Source organism: Saccopteryx leptura, chromosome 8 (assembly GCF_036850995.1).
Source record: "Saccopteryx leptura isolate mSacLep1 chromosome 8, mSacLep1_pri_phased_curated, whole genome shotgun sequence".
NCBI lineage: Eukaryota > Metazoa > Chordata > Mammalia > Chiroptera > Emballonuridae > Saccopteryx > Saccopteryx leptura.
In genome coordinates, this window is record NC_089510.1 from 73,222,021 (window position 1) to 73,228,988 (window position 6,968).

Consider the following 6,968-nt stretch of genomic DNA (forward strand, 5'->3'; position numbering starts at 1 on the left):
AGACCTCAGTAGGGTGTGGCCACCAGGAGTCTGGTGGATGTGGTCTGCCCACAGTCTGGGCAGTTTCTACTGAGTCTCCCATGAGGCAGAAGCACGAGTCATAGATTCAGGAGTGTGCAGGTAAAGCTCGGGCCTCAACATCAGAAAACTGAGCCACTGACATGCCCCCTGATTCCTGGCTGACTTCTCAGAATGGCCCAGTCTCCATAGGGTTGGGCAGGAGGTATTCTCGAGGATGGGGCAGTTACTTCCAACAGGCTGATGATGCATGAGGGGACTGCTCCACCCAAGAAAGATGGTGACTGTGGTATTGGAGAGTGACTCAGCACAGGGGCTCTGGTGGCCATACCCCATGGTGTCTCTCCCTGGGCCACAAACTTCACACTCTCCTCACACAACTCTAGTCCTAGGTGCTCAACCCTCCTATAATGCTGGTGGCCAAGACCAGGCAGGTCCACATTGGATCTGTGCAGATAGAAGAAAAACTGTGGAGCTGAAAAACATTGGGCTATTCCTGTATAATAAAGTCTTGCAACATCGGCTGTGCAAATAGGCAGGGGAAAACCACTTCTCAGACAAACAAATATTTAGCAAAAATGGCCCTTCACAGTGGTGGGCAAGCAGTCCATAATCTTCCATCCTCAATTTCCCTGAGCACAAGCACCTATTGCCTTGCATAGGTCATAGACATGTGGCACACACTCATGCACCATTCAGGCAAAGGGCTTGCAGCTGGTAACCCCGTGAGCAAGCCTAACACAGCTGTCCCACACCTCCCTCCTCTGGTACTCCAGGTAAGTGGCTATGAATGAGATTTTCTGCACTGGCCCTTTAAGACAATGCCTGTGTCTCTGAGAGCTCCTTTTTTTTTTTTGTACTTAAGTGAGAAGCAGGGAGGCAGAGAGACAGTCTGCCACTAGGGGGCAATGCTCTGCCCATCTGGAGTGTTGTTCTATTGCAACCAGATCTATTCTGGTGCCTGAGGCAGAAGCCATGGAGCCATCCTCAGTGCCTAGGCAAACTTTGCTCCAATGGAGCCTTGGCTGTGGGACGGGAAGAAAGAGATAGAAGGGAGAGGGGGAAGGGTGGAGAAGCAGATGGTTGCTTCTCCTGTGTGCCCTGACTGGAAATTGAACCCGCGACATCTACACGCCAGTCTGATGCTCTACCACTGAGCCAACCAGCCATGGCACTCTCATCTCTTTCTGGCAGACAGAAACCTGGCTCTTTTCACTGCCAAATGGAGTGTAGGCGCCTCTTCTAGCTCTAGGGCTCTAGGCTGGGCTGCTGGCCTAGGGCTGAGGACCCTTCCCTCTCAGAGTGACTCACCGCCCAGTGAAAGTCCCTCCAGACCCACTGCCGCTCACTCCTGGGAGTGAGGCATTCCTTTTTGCGTCACTTCTCTTTCTACCAGTCTCAGTGTGGCTTCTTCTGTGATCCTTGGTTATAGACTTCTCTTTGTTTCATCCAAAGTTGGTTTTTCAAGATGATTGTTCTTTTTTTATTTTTATTTTTTGTATTTTTCTGAAGTTGGAAACGAGGAGGCAGTCAGACAGACTCCCGCATGTGCCCGACCGGGATCCACCAGGGGGCGATGCTCTGCCCATCGAGGCGTCGCTCTGTGGCGACCAGAACCACTCTAGTGCCTGGGGCAGAGGCCAAGGAGCCATCCCCAGTACCCGGGCCATCTTTTGCTCCAATGGAGCCTCGGCTGTGGGAGGGGAAGAGAGAGACAGAGAGGAAGGAGAGGGGGAGGGGTGGAGAAGCAGATGGACGTTTCTCCTGTGTGCCCTGGCCGGGAATCGAACCCGGGACTTCCGCACACCAGGCCGACGCTCTACCACTGAGCCAACCGGCCAGGGCCAAGATGATTGTTCTTAAATTAAGTTGTAATCCAATATGGTCCTGGGAGGTGGCAGTTGGAACATCCGTGTACTCCATCACCATCTTGGAATCCCCCTTTTATAATTTTTTTAAATGTAAAATTTTGTAAATAAAATGACATTCCCACCCCCAAAATAATAAAACAAAATCAACCACCAAGATCACCTGGATATAGTAAGTCATTTAAAATTTGTGTTAAATTGATACAGACTGAGAGGCTTAAACAACATATATCAGGTCTACCGGAAAGTTCTGTCTGTTTCTATCACAACAAGTTTCGACACATAAGCACATGTTTATTTGGCGCATGTGTGCCTCTGTATTTTTATCACTTAATGTATACATACTGACATAGCAAATTAACTAAAACAAAGTTGATTCACGTTAGTCTTATGTGTGAAGCAATAGTATACCCATGGCTACTGATAAAGTTCATTTACGCCACTGTAATTTTTACAAATTTCAACAAGGAAGAAATGCTACAGAAGCATATAGAAATTTATTGAAAGTGTTTGGTGAAGGTACAGTTTCTGATAGGACATGCAGAAGATGGTTCGAAAAATTCGAAACAGGCCTTTCTGATAAGCCACGTTCTGGGCGACCATCTTTGATAGATGACGATGTTGTTAAGACCATGTTGGAGCAAGATCCTTTTCTGACAACATCGGAGATCGCAGAAAGGCTTAACTCAGCTCAGCAAATCATTTTGGACCATATTCGGAAGATAGGATTGGTGTGGAAATATTCAAGATGGGTGCCACATGAATTAAGTCAGAAGAATTTGGATGATAGAGTCGTCATATGCACATCTCTGCTTGTTCGGAACAAAATCGAGCCCTTCTTTAACTGGATGATAACTGGGAATGAAAGTGGATTACCTACGAAAACATCATAAGGGAAAGGGCATATTGTGAACCTGGAAAACCTATCCCTTCCACCTCTGAACCAAATTTGACTCTGAATAAGAGAATGTTGTGTATATGGTGGGTCATTCGAGGACCAATACATTATGAGCTTTTAAAACCGAATGAAAAGCTCAATTCAGAGAAGTATTGTCAGTAACTGGATAATTTAAAGACAGCAGTCCAAGAAAAGAGGCCGGCGATGTTCAATAGGAAGAACATCATACTGCATCATGATAATGCCAGGCCACATGCTGCTTTGGGGACTCGTCAAAAAATTGCAGAACTAGGCTGGGAAATTCTGTCACACCCATCATATTCCCCGGACTTAGCACCCTCCGACTATCACTTGTTTTTGTCCTTACAAAATTTTTTGAAGGGCAAAAAATTCAAAAATGTAGAAGATATCAAACAAGCACTGGTTCAATTTTTCGCATCAAAAGATAAAACATTTTTCAAAAATGGGATATACAAATTGCCCTCATGCTGGCAAGAAATCATTAATCATAGTGGCAATTATATTATTTAATAAAGTTTATTGATGGTAAGAAAAATTTGTATTTTGTTTTATTCCAAAAATGGACAGAACTTTCCGGTAGACCATATATTATCTATTCAAGATATACCAAACCTTCCTTAATCCAGGTGGATCTCATCCAATCAATTGAGGCCTTGAGAAAAAAGACTGAGGCCTCTCACAAAGGAAGGAAATTGTCCCTGAAACAAGATAGAAGTGTCAAATATTGCCAGCATGTACAGACTGATGGCCTATCCTGTGGATTTCGGACTGGCCAGCCCTCAGGATTGTGTGAGCAGGATTCTTTAAAATCAATCAATCAATCTATCTATCTATTAGTCAATCAACCAATCATTCTCTTCCTCACCACCCTTAAATTGGAATTTCCCTCAGTAATAAGAGTATCTTTTGTTATTTGTAAGGAGCTTTTTATAAGCACATCTGAGTTTCTGTTGACATGATGATTTAAGATGAGGCCTTCAGATAGCCTCAGGACAGTCTAGTCTCCAGAAACACCAAGAGATTACAGGGTTAGAACTTTCAGCCCTACCTCTGACTTTTGGGAAGGAGAAAGGAGGTAGAGAGAAGCTGGACTTCAAATCTCTACAAAATATTTTTTTATTTGAATTTTATTGAGGTGACACTGGTTAACATAATTATACAAGTTTCAGGTGCCCAATTCTCTAACACGTCTCTGTATACCATATTGTATGTTCCCTGCCCCCCACCTCATTCCCGCCCCAAGTCAGATGAGCTTTTGAATTGATTACACCATCTACATGCTGGGAGGGTGACTCATGCTAGTTCCATAGGGACAGAATCTTCTGTGTTCTGGACCTTTCCAGACCTCAACCATTATGCCCCTTTCTGTGCCTGTTTATCTGTATACTTTATAATATTCTTTATAATAAAATGGTGAATATAGTAAATGTTTCTGTCAGGCACTCTAGCAAATTAATTGAATCTGAGAAAAGGATCATGGGAATCTCCAATTTATAGGTCTGTCGGAAGCACAAGTGGCAACCTGGACTTGTTGATTATCTCTTAAGTGTGGGCAGTCTTGTAAGACTGAGCTCTTAACCTATGGGATCTGATGCTTCTCCAGGTAGACAGTGTCATAACTGAGTTAAATTTGTAGGACACTCACTCATCTCTACCGAGAATTAAAGAATTGTTTGATGGTGTTGGAAAAAAACACACCAGAGAAGATAACCTGCTTTACTCAGAATATACTGATTTAAATGTTAACCACATCTTTAAAGTACCCTCACATCAACATTTGGACTGGTGTTTGACTACACACTGGACATCATAGCCTAGCTAAGTTGACAACATTAATCTTCACAGTTTTTGACCTCTAGACTTTCCTTTAAAAGGCTCAACTGACTAGATCAGCTCCACCCAGCATAATCTTCTTTTTAATTAACTTGAAGTCAATTTATTAGGTACCTTAATTGCATCAGAAAAACACCTTCACCTTTGACATTCAGTAGTCACTTCTTAGCCATGCAGAAATGTCCCAATACCCCTAGTAAATTACAGAAACCGTGGATAGTATGGAACCATATATTTATATTTATTCAACCAACACATAAAAATGTACCATATATATGTATGTACATATCTTTTCACTTAAAGGAAGCACTTTACAGTGTCTCTTTGGCACATCTGAATTGCTTACATCACTACTCTTGCACTTTGTGGCCATTTTTAAGTAAAATAAGTGTTACTTTAACACAAATGTGATACCACAACAGTGGATCTGATAACCAAGGGGGCTACTAAGTGACTACTGGGCAGGTGGTATATACAGTGTGAATACACTGGACAAAACTAAAGAATGATTCAAGTTCTGGGCAGGATGGAGCTGGATGGTGTGAGATCTCATCACACTATTAACAAAGGTGCACAATTTAAAATTTATCAATTGCTTATTTCTGGACTTTTTAATTTAATATTTTGACCCCTGGTAAACCAAGTAAAGCAAAACCAAAGATAAGAGGGGTCTACTGTATTTTATTGATTAGAAGCAAGTTATGAGGAAGGAGGGGCAGGCCCCCTCTTCCCTGAGAAGGAAGAAACAAAAAGAATACAAAGGAAAGGAGCCAGCAGGGGTAACTGAGTCAGCCAGTGATAAATTAACTATTTCCCATAGTTACAATACAAAGAAAGAATAGCAGGATCTGTATGTAACTATGGCCAGTGATCTGGAAACCCCTGCCCCCTTGTTTCCCCCACTGAAATTTTCTCACCCCTCTCCTTGAGTCATGGGAAACCTTAAAGAAAGAAATCACATGCCCATTGCTTAGATACTGTAAAGGTATATAACCTGTAAGAAAATCAACTTTGGGGAGCCTGTGTTTTGGAGCTACAAACTCCACATGGTCCGCCAGCTTTAATAAGTCCTACTTCCTTTATTGATTAAGTTATCTGAGTGTCTATCCTCCCTTGAGTTGCTTCCTGCTACAGTTATAGGTTCTGTCCACACAAAAACATGAATAACTAGGGAGCAAGAATCACAAGGGCCATCTTAGAATTCTGCCTAGCACAATGTAAAGAGAGCAGGACCTACTGACTCGGAGACTCTGTGACACACACCTGTAACGAGCCAACCTATCTCTAGGCTCACTTTTATTTATTGATTCACCTATTCATTTACTTATCTAACATATAAAAAAACTTAGGGGAAAACCAGGCACACAGTAAACAGTACAGGGTTGGTTGTCACCATTTTAATTTTTTATGTTTTAAACAATTATTGGATAGTACATGCCCTGTGGTAGGTGTGGTTTAAGGGAATACAAAGAAAAATCAGCCTGATCTCTGTTTACAGTCTGAGGTTGAGGTAGGGGATAGCCCCATAAATAAGCAATGAAAATTAAACAGACTATACAGTATTATAATTCTGTCCCATGTAAGATGAACATTCAAAAGAGGAATGCCAGTTCTGTGCTGAGAAAGCAGGGCAGAAGACAATTTAGTGGCATCTTGAAAAAACTGCAGTCTGTCATGTAGTCAAGGAAGGACACATTTCAAACACAAGAACAACATGAAAATGGACCAAAAGTATGAAAAAGAAAAATTGAGACCATTTGAAGCTTTCACTCTTTCACATAGAATTAGGAATATTTTTATTCCATTATATTATCCACTTAATTGTAACACTTTGCACACTTATTATTTGCATGTTAATATAAAAATTTAATATTTTCTTCATTATTTTTCACTAACCCATAAGCTCTTTGAAGGCAGTTTTTTTTTATACCTAGCTACATTTGGTATTTAAATAACTATTTAATGAATGTATGGATAGATTTTTGATCCTACTGGGAAGAATACTGTAAATAAAACATGTTAGTATATTTCTGAAAGGCAGTTGTAATGTAATGTTAAGGGCAACAACTCCAGAGTCAAACTGTTGGCTCTGCCACTTTCTAGCTGTAACCTTGGGGAAGTTATTTAACCACTCTGTGCCTAGCTTTTTTTGTTATATATCTAAAATTGGGATGAAAATACTGGGCATTCCAAAAGGGCTAATGTAAAAATGAAATAATATATATGAAGCACTTGAGAATGCCTGCTATATATTAGGTGTTCAATAAATGATGGTGATTGTGCCAGATAATGAGCAAGCCATCACAAATTTTGAAGCAGGAAAATCACTT

At 41.4% G+C, this 6,968-nt stretch overlaps 1 non-coding gene across 1 annotated transcript; it reads right to left on the reverse strand.

The window, feature by feature from the left end:
• Nucleotides 1-1,787: 1,787 nt before the first annotated feature.
• TRNAT-GGU (transfer RNA threonine (anticodon GGU)) lies at nucleotides 1,788-1,863 on the reverse strand. The gene has a single exon. It is a non-coding gene; the product is annotated as a tRNA-Thr (tRNA).
• Nucleotides 1,864-6,968: the final 5,105 nt, after the last annotated feature.